The sequence below is a fragment of the Caretta caretta genome, chromosome 1 (genome assembly GCF_965140235.1).
Source record: "Caretta caretta isolate rCarCar2 chromosome 1, rCarCar1.hap1, whole genome shotgun sequence".
Classification (NCBI taxonomy): domain Eukaryota; kingdom Metazoa; phylum Chordata; order Testudines; family Cheloniidae; genus Caretta; species Caretta caretta.
In genome coordinates, this window is record NC_134206.1 from 260,151,871 (window position 1) to 260,167,866 (window position 15,996).

Sequence of the window (15,996 nt, forward strand, 5' to 3'; positions counted from 1 at the left end):
TTTCTGTTGGGGTGGAGTGGGGTGAAAACAGCAGGAGACAGCCCCTGTTTAGAAGGGAAGGAGCAGTGACAAGCAGGGTTGGTGACAGAAGCCTGTTTTAACAGCAGCTTTTAGGTTCAATCTAGAGGGGGAGATTAAGTGATTTCTTTCTGAAGCCCATCTGTAATTAATGGCCAAACAGTGTCTTCAACTGGCAGCTCTTCTGGAGGAGCTGAATCTGACAGGGCAAAGCTGTCAAGCATGCCAGCTCCACTGGGGCCTTTGTATTAGGAGATGCAGAGGAGGGAAACTGGGCTCAGGACCATTGGCACAAGGGGAAAGAAAACCAGCAAAGCTGCCCCTCATGCCAGGCAGACCCACTGACTGTGTGCTATGAAACGGTCCCCACAGAGGACCAGACAGCTCATGAGCTGGCCAAACAGAAGGGAGGAGGACTTGGGGGAGCTATGGGGAGGGGAGGAAAAATTAAATTGGGGGAGGAGGGGTAGTTGATGAGATGTTTGGGATGCCCTGAAGCATGGGGGTTCGTAGCCTGGGGGGTTCTGCCCTCCCCCCTGCCCCCAATATATATATTGTGAGACTCTAGGTGCGATTTCCCACAATCTGGAGCCTTTCAAAACAAACACGCATGCATCTAAGCACATCCACCCGGTGCTTAAAAGAATGTTTTACTACAGTAGCTTGCCAGGGCCAAATCATGCTCTGAACTTGTCAGCAAACAGTGCACTCCTGAACCACGGGGGCCCAAGTGCCCTTGCCTCTGGGCAGCACTCTAACAAATATTCCCTCTCCTCTTCTATCCCCACTTGTCCCATTTCCTTTGTGAGATTCCACCCTCACTCTCGTCCCTCCTGCTCCTCCTGAGAGGCTGTTCAGACAAATGCTGCCAAACCTGCAGCCACAAGAGCTTATGGGGCGCTCCTGCCCACCAAGGCTGGGCTACAGTACTGGTGTGATGTACTCATGTTCCAGTGCTGTGTGTGGTGAGGAGAAAGAGCTGCTCTGCGCTAACTGAAAGCGCTCCAGCAGGAGCCCCTGGGGAAGAGGAATGTCTTCTCATTATTGAGAGCTGAGCTGTTGCACAGAGCTGTCTTCCCACCTCCCCCTTGTTTGACAGGAAGCCTCCATCTGCTTTTCCAGTAACACCCTCCACAAACAGCCCCTCCTCCTCCAGGTCTGGACATGTTTCTTATTCTCCCTGCCCCGGTGGGGTTGGATCCCTCTGCCAGCTGGCAGGGCAGACGAGATTGCTGCATGCTCAGTGCAGGGCTGCACACTCAATCCTGGGCCTTGCAGCTGGAGACCCAACCATGTGACTTCACAGAGGCTCCCCAGACTGTCTTGAATAGGCCCTGTCCCCACACACCTGATCTCTCTCCCTCTCCATCCTCCTGAAATCCACTCACGATTTCCCCCAATTGAACCCTTCTGGTTTTCCCCTATTTTCCTACCCAATCTGGTCTTTTGGCCTCATTTCTCCTCCTCACACACTAAACTGTTTCCCACCAAAAATCCCCTCTCCTCTTCACCCCTCCCATCAATTCCAGACCCCTCCACAATGTATTCAGTAGACACCCCCCGCCCACACACACACATCCCTTCTTCTATAGTACTCAATTCAAACCCCTCAAAATAATTCAGCTGCGGCCTCTCCTTACCTCTGACCTGTCTCCTCTTCCCACTCACCACTGCTGGCCACAACGGCAGCCCCTCCTGGCCAGCTGGCTTTTCTTCAGAGTCTGTGTTCCCCTATTAGGTTCTGCACCACAGCAACAGGGAAACTGCTGTCCTTTCCTAGACTCACAAGCATAGGTGCTGGAACTAGTGGTGCTGGGGGGGCTGCCACAGCCCCTGGCTTGAAGTGGTTTCCATCCTATCCAGGGTTTACAGTTTGGTTCAATGGATCTCAGCACCCCCACGATTCAAACTGTTCCAGCACCTCTGCACATAGGGGTGTCTCTGCTTTCCACCCTCTCTGGGAGGCCATAGAGGGAGGGAAGGAAAAGTGGGAGAAGGTGTGAGGAAATCAGGTGGGATGTCTAGTTGATGGCTAACATAGAGAAAAGGTGGTGGAAATGGAGGACTGGGGAAGGGAACAGTTGAGTTCCAGGCATAGGGATGAAAAGGCGCTAGTGTTTGTAGGGGAAGAGATGTGGTCCAGGTGCAGTGACAAGAGGCAACCGGGAAAGCAGCTGTTGTCCACCTCCTCCCCCTAGTGATGAGCCTGCTTGCCTGGAACTGGTAACCAGAGTCAGAGCCTTTCCACTCTAGATCACTAATTCCAGTACAGGCCTGCCTCATGGGGCCTGCATGATTCAAAGGACTCGGGATCATATCCAAAGCCCTTCAGTTTAGCCACTGGTTCCAATTCGGCCCCCAGTCAGGGAGCGTGATTAGCTTAGGGACTTGGGGGGTGAGAAACGGAGCATGTCACCGCTGGATCGCTCTCTGCCGGCTGATGATAATGAATTCTATGAAAGGAGCATTGAGGGGTGTGATGCTAGTCTTTGAGCTACCCTGAAGGCAAGAAAGCAATTTTTCTTCCCCTCTCTGCGGCACGCTGACAGGAGACAAGGAAAAGGGGGGTGTGGGTCACTCTGCAGCTCAAGTCATGGCATGCAACATAGCAAAGTCTGTATCAGAGGGGAAGGAAATGAGGGCTTTGGTGCCCTCTATGGGAAGGAACTTACCAGTGACTAAATATTACACAGGCAAGGGGCACTGCCAGAACAGGCAAAAAAAGAAAAAGAATGAGAGAAGGGAAGAGCAGAATCTTCAGTACATCTCTCCAAAGCCTCCAACCTACTTACCCATACAAAGTAGAGGCAGCAGGCTCTCCAGCTCTGGACTGAGGTTAGACTCGTGCTACCAGGCCTGCAGTCTGGCTGTAGAATATGTCACTGAACTACCAGCTACAGCCATCTTCAGAATTAGAATGTTACCAAAGACACCAAGAACAAGGGACCCCACCACATCTCCTGTCACATCATAGGCCTCCCTTTGGCTCCCCAGAGCTCCTCTGAGTCCAGAACACAGTGACCTGAGAGAATCTAACTCCCGGCACTCCTGCTCACTTGAGTACCTCATTGGCTCTGAGTGGAAAACAGCGAAGGAGAGGGGAGTGGATGGGAAGTAAACAACTCTCTAAAGTTAGTTATGTGGTGATTTTCCAGCACATTGTGGTGGTGGTGTAGTTTTGGCCTTGTTGAGTGTATGCAATATGGCAGATCTAATTGTGCCGTTGGCTTGAATTCTCCAGCCGTGCGCTGCTTCTGTAGGTGACTCATTCCTAAGCAGTTCAGCTTCGCTGGTGGGCCAAAGTGTCTTGTTTCTGGACCACAGTCGCCAGCTTCCTCTGAGCCACGGGGATGCTCAACCCCCCGCTCCAGCCCTGGCCCTGCACCCTTCCCCCAAACCACCACCCTGCCTCGCCTCACCTCTTTTCCACCCAGTTCTGCCCCCCTCCTCCGAGTGTGCCCCATCCCCGCTCTTCCCTTTCCCTCCCAGCCCCTTCTGCACGGCGCAGAACAGCTGATCATGGTGGGCAGGAGGTGCTGGGAGGGAGGGGGAAGAGCTGGTGGACGGGAGGTGCTGGGAGGAGGGGGTAGCGACGGAGCTGGCTGCCGGTGGGTGATAAGCACCCGCTAATTTTTTTCCATGGCTGCACCTATGTTCTGGACCCTGTGATCCCATGACTTCTCCAATCTCAAAGTCTGGTGAAATATTCTAACATTCTAACCTGTTCTCCACCACAAATCCCTCTCCTCTTCACCCCCTCCCATCAATTCTGTGCCCCTCTTTCCACCTTCATGGACAAAATGGTGATGCTTCTTTGGACAGTGGACCAGTGAAGCCACTTTGCTTCTTTTCCCTCCTTAGAGCAAAAACTGATAGTCATCATTTCTATATGCTTCCACACACTAGAGACCCATGCAACAAGCCTGGAGCCTTGACTGTTTGGACTGATTCATATGAGTGAAGGGGACTGGACTAGATGACCTCTAGAGATCCCTTCCAGTCCTGTGATTCTATGATATATAATCCCTTCAATTGCATTTGTTAGATTAGCACTGATCATAAAACACATTTTGCTTTTCCCAAGCCTGTGAAAGATGGACTTTCAGTATCCTATTTCACCCACTGGAGATTAGGCTCTAGCTGGGTATATCCAAAATTTAAATTTGATATTGAGGAAGTTTTAAGGATTAAAGATTAGTGACAATGAGTCAGTCACAATTCTATGAGGCTATGAACACAAAAGAAGTTCAATAAGTATGTAAAGCTAAGAAAATAGCCCCTTACAAGGAATATCTCAGGTCAAGAGATGAGAGATTTGCTCATGGAATGTGATCAAAAGGCAGCAGCAGAAGCAATCTGAATGCAAATGATAGCAAACAAGCAGCATCTTGAGCATGAAGAAAAAATGGCAGACCTTTGATTGAGGAAGAAGCTAGCAAGTGAGGAGATGGAGGAAAAAAGCTCTCAAGAGGCAAATGGAACAGCTGCAAGTTGAGAAAGAAGCACATCAAAACCAGATGGAAGCTGCCACACTCCAAATTCAAGTCCTGGGAGTGCAACAGAGGCTGCCACAGCCGGGAATTCCATCCCCTCTCAACAGCAGAGACAGGGATAACGTCTGTCCAATTTATAAAGATTCTGAAGAATTTTTATCCATCTTTGGGCACTTGTGTGATGTCTAGAAAATTCCAGATGAAAAAACGATGGGGTTTCTCCTGACCAAACTGACTGGTAAAGCAAGGCAAGTGTTCAATGAAATGAGGGTAGAGGATGCTCTGGATTACAGAAAGTTAAAAGAAACGGTGTTGAAATGTTTTAAGATTACTCCTGAGTTTTATAGATTGAAATTTATAAATCTCAGAATGTCTGATAATGCTGCTTATATGGAATGTACTTATAAATTGCTTGGTTTTGTTAAGAAGTGGAATACAGGAGCAGGAGCTTATGGTGACTTTGATAAACTGTTAATTACACTAGAAAAGTTGTTAAACATGGCTCCTGAAGAAATCAGAGTAGCAGTCTGTGATACGAAACCTGATTCAGTCTTACAGGCAGAAATAATTGCTGATGAATACATAGAAAACAGGGTTCATGATGGGCATAAACTCCAGGAAGGGTAATCTCTATGCACCCCAATTTAAAAGGGATGAAGGGTTTTAGAGTGAACCAAACTCCAATTTTATTAGAAAGACTACTGGGAGTCCAGAACATAAAACCTCTCACCCTAAGGGGAAACAGGTTATCTGCCACCGATGTGGGACCTCTGGTCATATAAAACCGAATTGCCCAAACCTTAAAAACACCCCACAATCTGCACCCATAATAAATTCCAATGCTGTTACTCTGAATACAGAGGCTAACCAGATAAGCACCAACACTGCTCCTTTGAGTACAAATGCTAACCTTGCAGGTGTTAATGCTAGCACTTTAATTCCAAATGAGATGGTGAAAGAGGAAAATAACCTCAAATTATATTAGGAGTGAGATGTGGAGGGGTAATGAGGAATTCATAAAGTGTGCAAAGGTCAGTGGAATTGTGTGTACAGGATAGTGAGACGCTGCATCTGATATTTCTTTAGTTGAAGGGGAATTGGTCAGAGAGGAACTGCTTTGTTGTCAGATAAGAGTGTGAACATATTGTCTCTCTCTGAGGTGTCTGTAAAAGTGCCTTTGGTCAGAATCTGGGTTTTGAAGGTGATATGGTGGTTCGTATTAGAGATTTGTTACCTGCTGATATCTTGATTGGTAATGATCTTTCAGCTATGTTTAATCAGGTTAATATCGTGACCAGGTCACAGGGAAAGTATGACTCTGATGCAGATACCCTGCATGATGTCAGTAAGGGAAACTGTGAACAGGCAGAGAGTGTATCTCAGCTTGTGCGGATTGAGAATTTGTCTGATGTGTCAGAAATGGCTCTGAACTAGAATGGAACACAGAAGGAGTTTATTATGGTGCAGAAAAACTGTGTTTCATTAGAGAGGGCCAGAATTGATGATCAGAATCAAGCCCCAGCTGGGGAAGGGAAAGGCAGATTTTTCATGCAAGATCGTTTGTTGTATAGCAAATCTCTACAGGGAAAAAGCATCCTCGTGGTAGTATTTGCAAACAGCTTGTGATACCAGAGGGATATAGAAAAGTTAGCTCATAATGGTCCATTTGCATGGCACCTGGGAGTGGAAAGAATGTGTGACAGGCTAAAGCAAAATTTCTACTGGCCTTATCTTTTTGAAACAGTGAGGGATTATTGCAGAAGCTGTGATTTGTTGTCAGCAGTGCAAAAAGACCTAGTAAGGTATCCCTGCAGCCGTTACCCATTATCGGGGAGGCATTTGCAAAAGTGTCTGTGGATATTGTGGAACCACTCCCTAAACCTTCCAGTAATGGGAAGAGAGATTTTGCTACCAGATAACCCTGAAGCTGCAGCATTGTCTAATATTGAGGCAAAGACAGTGGCCATGGCACTGCTTACTATTTTTAGCAGAGTGGATTTTCCAAGATACATTTTGTGAGACCATGGTGCAAATTTTATGTCTGTTGTTTTTAAGCAGTTATGGGAGATGTGTGAAATTAAACACCGAAAAACTGCTCCTTACCACCCAGAGACCAATAGTCTGGCGGAAAGATTCAATGGAACATTGAAAGCTATGCTGAAAATGTATGTGATCAGGCACCAGAATGACTGGGACATTTTGCTTCCATATTTCCTGTATGCGTACAGGAGTGTATCTCAAGAATCTACAGGGTTTGCTCCCTTTGAGCTACTGCATGGAAGGCAGGTCACGGGATGCCTCGATCTGATCCCTGATTCTTGGGAAGGTAATACTGAGAAGACAGAGCAGCCAGTGGTGGAGTACGTGTCTCAATTTAAACAGAATTTACAAGCCATGATGGATTTGGTTCAGCAGAATCTTAAGAAAAGCCAGGAAGTTCAGAAGGCTTGGTGTGATAGGCATACTTAGGAAAGGGTGTTTGAAATTGGAGATATGGTGCCTATGCTAGATCCTGTGAGAAAGAATAAAATGCAAGATATTTGAAATGGACCCTCAGAGGTAGTGGAAAGAGTTAACGAGGTTACCGATAATGTGAGGAAGCCCCATTGGCAGAGGAGTTGTACAAACAGTGCATGTGAATAGATTGAAGACTTACCATGAAAGGAAAGTTGTGAATATGATTTGCTGAGCTGAGGAAGAGACTTTGTCAGCTTTGTCTGTCCCTTTAATTGATATGGTTACAGAGAGCAAAGAGGAGACACAGCTTGAAAGCACTGAGATGGGGGAGGGTTTAACTCCAGCTCAAAAGGAAATATTAGCTCTATTGAAGCATCATAGGCAGACATTCTCAAATCGGCAATGGTTAACTAGCAAGAAGATGTACTCCATTCAAACCACAGGTCCCCATCCAGCTATGAGCAGGGTTTACCGAGCCGAGGGAGAAATGCAGAAACAGATTCAGGAAGAGGTGGAAATCAATGAGAATAGTTACTAGGTCCAAAAGCCCATGGGCATCTCCTATTGTGATAGTACCCCAAAAGGACAAACCCTTGAGGTTTTGTGTGGATTATAGGAAGCTGAATGTTATCACTCAACCTGATCCTTACCCCATGTCCAGAATAGAGGATCTGCTAGATATACTGGGAGAAGCAAAATTCATAAGCACACTGGATTTAACTTAAGGGTACTGGCAAATTCCCTTAAAGATGCCGATACCCAAGAAAAATCGGCTTTCATAGTGGAATCTGGTCTATATGAATGCAAGATTTTTACCATTTAGATTGCAGAATTCAGGAGGCTCATAAGTGAAGTCCTACAGGGATTAGAATCTTTTATAAGGGTTTACCTAGATGATCTAGCCATCTTCAGCAGCTCTTGACAAGATCACATAAATCACATGGAGATTGTGTTACGAAAGCTCAGAGAAGCCAACCTGACTGTTAAAGTTTCTAAATGCAAATGGGAGCCTCAGAGATATCAGTCCTGGGACACAGGGTGAGCAGTGGGCTGGTTCGCCCAAAACCCTTGAAAGTAGAAGCCAATAAAAGCTGGCCTCCCCCTAAAACAAAGAAGCAGGTCCAATCCTTTATTGGTTTGGCCAACTACTACAGTAGGTTTGTAAAGGGGTTCAGGGACATTGTTGCTCCCACAACTGACCTTACAAAGAAAGGAAAACCAGACAAGGCGATGTGGACAGAGGCCTTTGAACAGAGCTTCCAGAGCATAAATGAAGCTTTATCTAGAGAAACTGTCTTAGCCAGCCCTGATTTTGAGAAACCATTCCTGCTGTGCTTGGATGCTTCCAGTATTGGATTTGGGGCAGTGGTCATGTAAGAAGGGGAAGATAGTAAGAAACACCTGTGACAGGGTCAGGCCAGATGGCTACAGGAGAGTGATAGAAGGCAGATATATTAGCCCCAGGTTAAGTAGGTCCCTTTTCCCTGGGTAAGGTAACAGGGAAGGTTCCAGAACAATCAGGAACCTTCTGGAGACAATTAAGACACAGGCTGATTAGAACACCTGCAGCCAATCAAGAAGCTGCTAGAATCAATTAAGGCAGGCTAATCAGGGCACCTGGGTTTAAAAAGGAGCTCACTTCAGTTTGTGGTGCGTGTGTGAGTAGCTGGGAGCAAGAGGCACTAGGAGCTGAGAGTGAGAACACATACTGTTGGAGGACTGAGGAGTACGAGCATCATCAGACACCAGGAGGAAGGTCCTATGGGGAGGATAAAGAAGGTGTTGGGAGGAGGCCATGGGGAAGTAGCCCAGGGAGTTGTGGCTGTCACACAGCTGTTCCAGGAGGCACTCTAGACAGCTGCATTCCACAGGGCCCTGGGCTGGAACCCGGAGTAGAGGGTGGGCCCGGGTTCCCCCCAAACCTCCCAACTCCTGGTCAGACACAGGAGGAGTTGACCTGGACTGTGGGTTCATGAAAATGGCCAAACTGAGGGCTGCTGTGAAACTCCAAGTCGAGCAAATCCGCCAGTAAGCGCAAGACCCACCAAGGTAGAGGAGGAACTTTGTCACACACCTCATTGCATACTTAAGCAAAAAGCTAACATCAGCTGAGCAAAATTATGCAACAATAGAGAAAGAATGCTGTGCAATTGTGTGGGCTGTTAACAGAGGTGAAGGTAAGCCAGTACTCCGGTAAGGCGTACAGGCAAGCAGCAGAGGCGAGTTCTATGGCTCGTGGCTCCAGCAATATTGAGGGCCCGGGGGCCTGGCTCCACCAATGTTCAGGGCCTGGTCTCCCCCCTGGTCCCACCTACAGCCCCCCCACACCTCCCCCAAGTGTCCCCTGGTCCCCCCTTGCTGCCCCCGCACGCCTCTCTGGGTCCAGGAGCAGAGCCTCCATGTCTCTCCCCTGCAGCTCCATGCTGCCTCCCTGCATCAACTGCCGCCGCAGGCTCCTAGTGCCCCTCATCCATTAGTGGCAGGGCAGGCTGCCCTTCCCCTCAGACCCTTTCATTTTCCGGTGGAACCCTCCATCAGTACAGCAGCCCCCCGTGCCTGCAGTCACTGCTCCTGCCCCCTGTTGGGCAAGGCGCAGCCCCTTCCCCCACCCCAGTGAGGCTATAGTGAGGGGCAGCAACAGGGGACAAGGTGCACATGTGATGGCAGCCCTCCACCATGGCACCCACCACAGGGGAGGCGAGGGGGATTCCTGGACCCGAGAGGGGCCCTAGGAGCATCTGCAGTGACAGTGGTGGGTGTGAGTATGCTGCTGAGGGGGTGAGGGGGTCCCTACCCCAGAGCTCACTTCTGCCAGCGAGGAGAGGGCTGGGGGGAGTCCTCCTCTCTGGCTCCAGTCCTGGGGCAGCCTGCCTGCACCCCAAACTCATCGCCAGTCCTGCCCCACCCCAGAGCCCACACCCCCAGCCTGAGTCCTCATCCCCCTACACCCGAACCCTCTGCCCTAGCCCTGAGCCTCTCCAATACCTCAAACCCCTCATCTCCAGCCCCAGCCAGAGCCCTCATCCCCCCCACACCCTAACCCTCTGCCTCAGCCCTGACCCGCCCCCACTCCCCAAGCCCCTCATCCCCAGCCTCACCCCACAGTTCTCACCCCTGTACCCCCTCCCATCCCCAAACTCCCTCCCAGAGCCTGCACCTGAACCCCTCCTGCACCCCAATCCCCTGCCCCAGCCCAGGGCCTGCACCCCAGACCTCCTCCCTCACCCAGACTCCCTCCCAGAGCCTTGGGCAGGTGGGGGGTGGAGTTGGGGGGGCAGAGTTTGGGCAGGGGCAGGTTCTGGGCACCACCAACATTTCTATAAACCTGCCACCCCTGCTGGCAAGAGCCGGTGCGCCATCCTGGGGTGGACCGGCTTCCCCAAGCGGCAATTTAAAGGGCCTGGGGCTCCCAGCAGCGGCTGGAGCCCCGGGCCCTTTAAATTGCCTCTAGAGCCCTGCTGCCGGAGCCCTGGGGTAGCCCCGGGCCCTTTAAATCACTGCTGTAGCCCCACTGCCGCTACCCCAAGGCTCCAGGGACAATTTAAAGGGCCCGGGGCAGTAGAGGCAGCTGGAGCCCCAGGCCCTTTAAATAGCCCCCGGAGCCTGCCGGAGTCCTGGGGTAGTGGAGGCAGGGCTCCAACGGCTATTTAAAGGGTCCGGGGCTCCCACTGCCTCTACCACCCCGGATCCTTTCAATAGCCGCCGGAGCCCAGCCGCTGCTACCCCAGGGCTCCGGCAGCAGGGCTCTGGGGATGATTTAAAGGGCCCTGGAGGGTAGTGGCAGCCGGAGCCCTGCTGGTGGACCCCTGGGGCTCCGTCAGCAATTTAAAGGGCCCAGGGCTCCACTGTGGTAGCGGCAGCTAGAGCCCCGGGCCCTTTAAATTGCCCCCTTTAAATCGCCCCCCGAGCCCCAGGGATCCCAGCCACCTCTGCAGCTGGGAGCTCAGGGGGTCATTTAAAGGGCCCAGGGCTTCCAGCTGCTGCTACCACAGCCCTAGCCCCGAGCCTTTAAATCCTGGTTTAAAGGGCCTGGGAATTTAAAGGCCCCGCCTCTTCCGGTAGAGGCCACGCCTCTTCCGGTTGAGGCCCCTCCCCCTACCCAGGACTCCAGAGTATCGGTGGCAAGTCCTTTAAGTTACTTTCACCCCTGGCTGTTAAGCAACTTATACCCTATTTGTACAACAGAAGGTTCACCACATTAAGAAATCGTGCACCTCTCATACGGCTACACAGAGCTAAGGGAACCAATTCTAGGTTGCTTCGCTGGAACATAATTCATATTAAAGGGAACAAAAATGTAGTGCACATGTACTGCCGAGAATGGGGAACTCCTAAGATGCATAATAAGGGTGTTTTTTAAAGAAATAACTGTTTCAATTATCAGAAATATTATTTAAAATAACTAATATAGGATAGTTGTCAGTCTGTGACCTTGAGCTAGTGTGAAGACACCTCACAAGGCGCTCCACCCTGACTGAGACACAGTAGAGTTGGAAACCCATGTCATTTTACAAAGCCACTTTTTAGTTTTAAATGTATAGTGGGCATCAGTCTTAATGCAACTCTCTATCAACCTTATACTGTAACTAGATCAATGGCATTATCCAGTTTAAAAAGCTGGGTTTCCAAACAGTGGCAAAATATAACCCTAGTTTTACTCCTAGGTAAAGCACAAAGTGACCAAAATGAAGTCAGCACAGAATCATCTCATCTCTATTAAGGCAGCACAGAACGGTTACAGGAGTCCTGTTGTGCCTTATTTTTGTTTGGAAAGACATTAGCAATAGCAGCACATTTTGGGCACGGCCAGAAATACATGATAAATCACTGCCTCTAAAGTTCCATCAAAACCTGACATGTTCACAGCTCTCGCATGCTCTGCTGCACAGATTCTTCACAAGGAAGTGTCCCTGGCCTTGTCAACTCATATTAACTGAGTATTTACTTTAAGAAAGTTGGACAAAACACTGTGAAAACGTAAGACATTGGCTGCCCAACCTCTGGGCTGTCAAAAGCCATACTGACTCACTGGGGAAAAGGAGCAAGAGAATCTTAGTACAACATATGGTCACTCTATACCCTACTAAGGAGATGCGCATATTACAGTTGTTGGAGGGCTCTATTTAGCAGTAACAGGGCTATTGGAAAGCCAGTCAGCATTTTTTGTTTCTCTGATGAAAACTGGCCCGCTCCCTGCCCCAAACAATTGTCAACAACTTAATTTTCTGGTTCTGGCTAAGATATTGATTTAAAAAAAAATATTGAAATTGGATTCAGGATTGTTAGCAAGCATTTTTGACACACAAAGTTGTTAAATGACAATCTAAATGGCGACACAGTACTGCCTTCATGCTTGGCTCACTCACGCCCCAGGCTGCTGCTCCAACAGCTGCAGCAGAGGAGGAGATAGGTGGAAAACTGCAGGACCCCAAAATCTACCTCTTGGGGTGCAGAGTGGCAACAGCAAACCCTCAGGTCCGATCACACACCAATGGGCACCACTGCCAGCCTAATGGACCAGGGTGAAGTTAGCACAGCATCTGATCTCAGGGACGGGGCACCTACGGAGCCACAGCAGCTCATCCTGCCCTGCGCAGCTCCCCTGCAGATGAGAAGGATCGCTGCCAGCCCGGGGGAGAGACGTGTTCCCCAGCTAGGGTGACCAGATGTCCTGATTTTATAGGGCCAGTCCTGATATTTGGGGCTTTGTCTTATATAGGCACCAATTACCCCCACCTAGGGTGACCAGACAGCAAGTGTGAAAAATCAGGACAGGGGATGGAGGGTAATAGAAGCCTATATAAGAAAGAGACCCAAAAATTTGGACTGGCCCTATAAAATCAGGACATCTGGTCACCCTACCCCAACCCCCGTTCTGAGTTTTCACACATGCTATCTGGCCCAGCCAGCTGCATGTGACCCTTCCAATCCTGGCTGGCTGCCGAGGAAGTGAGTTACTTTCACTTTAATTCCTCAGCACGCAGCCAGTCAGCCCCCCCCCTTCCCCTCACCCAACCCAGACTGCCAGAGGGGAGGTGGGGAAGGGTGCTCCGTGGGGAGAAGAATGGACCTTATGGGAGTGGGGGCAACAAAGGATACTGCAGCCGCTGAGCCTGCCTCACCTCACGCAGGGGGAGAGAGTCACACTCACAGGTGAGTTCCTCCTTCCCCCACCCCTCCCCTCTCCCCTTCCCAGAGACCCCAGCAGCCAATCTCCTCCCTCAGACTGTGCTGCATTCAGTTCTCTCTAGGACCCAGCATCCCTGCTCTTACATGCTCCACTGCTTCCCATCTGTCCGGACTCCCGGCAGAGTGGTGCCCTACACGGCTGCCTATTCTGCCTATGGCTAAGGACGGCCCTGGGGGGCAGCTGTCATGCAAGTGTGCAGGGCCATTAATTGCCTCCTACTACACAGGACTGCGACTCTGGGAAATGTGCAGGACATAAGTGAATGGTTTTGCAGCAATGGGCTTCCTGAACTGTGGCACACAATAGATGGCACACATCTCTATTTTAGCACCAAACCACAGAGCACATCGAGGGAGAAGGCTATTTTTCTATGGTAATGCAAGCACTGGTGGATCACCATAAATGCTTTCCTGACATCACTGTGGGCTGGTCAGGGAACGTGCATGATGCACACATCTTTAAGAACACAAGACTGTTCAGAAAGCTAAATCAGGGACTTTCTTTTCCAGCTGGTGGATTATCATCAGGAATGTTGAAATGCTAACAGTGATCCTGGGAGACCCAGTCTACCCCTTGCTCCCATGGCTCATAAGGCTGTACACCAGGTACCTCAACAGCACCAAGGACCGTTTGACTCACAGGTTCAGTAGGTACAGAAAAATAGTTGAATGTGCCTTTGGTTGTCGGAAGGGTCAATGGCATTGTCTATTTACGAGACCGGACCTCAATGAAAAAAAATGCCAAAGATTGTTGCTGCCAGCTGTGTGCTGCATAATATCTGTGAAGCGAAGGGGGAAAAGTTTCCACTAGGCTGGAGGGCGGAGGTGGCGTGAACGGCTGCCCGCTGAATGTGAATAGCCAGATACAAGGGCTATAAGAAGTGCTCAACACGGAGCTATATGGCTCAGGGAGGCTCTGAAAGACCATTTTAATAGGGTTCATAGTAGTGTGCTCTAGCTGGCCTTGGTCTTTTGCAGCCCAGTATGAATCTTGTAGCAAGTGTTGTGTGTGTAGTAATATAACTTTGTTAATGCACCTTTTAATACTGTCTGAGAATGATATTGTGCGTTCTGGAATAAAATGAAGTAACAGGAAATTGGGGAGTGTCAGATGTGCTCAGCACCAGCCAGCATATGTTGTGAACGAATAAAGATGAATTATGTTTCAAAAAATAGAATTTTATTCTGTAATGTGAACCAGGCAAATGATTAAACATTTAGAACTTTATAAAACTTGATAAATTAAGGGAACACAACCTACAAAGGGGAAAGAACTGCCATTTTATATTTTAGGTGGGCACACACCAACCATGTCTTTCACAGGTCCGTGTATGTGCAGCTGTGATGGTCTTTAATGTCCCCCGGATTGGATTGGTAGGGGCAGTGCAGTGCTCCCTGATGCCATGTGGAATGTTGAGAGGTGGTGTAAGGAGGTCCCAACATTGAGTTGTCTACTGGCTGCAGAGGGAGGTAAGCCTGGGATTCTTGGACCTACAGCTCTACCAGAGTCTGTAGGATCTTGGTTTGCTGCCTGAGAAGCACCATTATGCTCTGGTGCATCTCCCTCTCCTCTCCTCTCCACTCCTTCCTTCCCCATGATGTCTGCAAGAGTCATCCTCCAGGCTCTGTTCTCATTCTCTGATGCAGCACAGGCTTACAACATGTCCTAGAACACATGATCCTGAGTCCTCTTCTTTCTCCTTATCTGGCTCAGGCTTTCTGTGGGTGTGGAGGGGTAGACCCTAAAGGCCACAACACACAGGAGTACCATTGTCAGAATATTCACAACAGAAATCAAACTTTAGGATACTGGACTCACACCTCTTGATCCCCAAAAGTTGTGAGCACTGCATTCTCACTTCTCCTTGGGATGATACAGTCCTGTGCCAGTCACAGCACCAGCCATGGCGAGTATGGCCCTTGGGCTGGGGAGATGGTTGGGGAATTGAAGGAGGATAGCTCAGTTAATATAGTTGTATAGAGCAATGGAAGTGAATAGTGGCACTGTTTTCCACCGGCAGGGGTGATTTTAGCTAGTAACTCACTTCTGAGGGTAACAGCTGCTGCTGGCATCCCGATGCCACCTGGGCCGGTATGCTGCTAGCCTATGTACTACAATGGTGCCTGTTGAAGTAATCACTGAGTGGCATGGAAGAGTGTTCTACTGCAGCAGAAGAAATAAGGCAGCCCTCCCCAGAAACCTTTGGCAGAGGATTGCAGAGTACCTTCATCACAGTTTCATCACTATCTCTATGGAGAATTCACAGGACATCCTGGAGAACATAAAACAAACTGCTCTGCATGGCCCCCTCTGTCTAACTCTGGAGGGGGATGAGAAGCAGATACCACCACCACGTCTCTTGGTTGTTTCACTACCTCTTCTAGCATAAATAAAAGAGTAAATCAACACGTGTCCTGCTAGTTTGGGGGGTTCCATCTCTGTAATTTCAAAGCAAACGGCATACTTACCCTGCATCAGGCTTGCTCTTGTGTGACTGTCAGAACTGGCTGGACTGCGATGGGGTCAAAAAATACCCTGGCTCACTGTGCAGCTGGATCCTCTGGTCGTCTGTCCCCCATACTCCTCCTTGCTGTTCATGGCAGGGTCCTGTGACTCGGGCTCCTCCAAAGTATCCACAGGGCTCAGGTGTGGGGTCTCTCTCAAGGATGGCATGGACCTCTTTGTAAAAGTGGCAGGTCTACAGCTCTGCACCAGATTGATTGTTGACCTCCCTTGCCTTCTGTTATGCCTGCCACAGCTCCTTGGCTTTCATGCGGCATTGCTGCTGGTCTCTCTTCTAGCCCTTCTCCTGCATGCCCCAATGAATCTGCTCATAGA

At 49.5% G+C, this 15,996-nt stretch overlaps 1 long non-coding RNA gene across 1 annotated transcript; it reads left to right on the plus strand.

Moving 5' to 3' along the window:
• Positions 1-12,948: 12,948 nt before the first annotated feature.
• On the plus strand, positions 12,949-15,514 carry LOC125629072 (uncharacterized). The gene is made up of 3 exons (XR_012666368.1): positions 12,949-13,121; positions 13,668-14,627; positions 15,179-15,514. It is a non-coding gene; the product is annotated as an uncharacterized LOC125629072 (long non-coding RNA).
• The last annotated feature ends 482 nt before the right edge of the window (positions 15,515-15,996 follow it).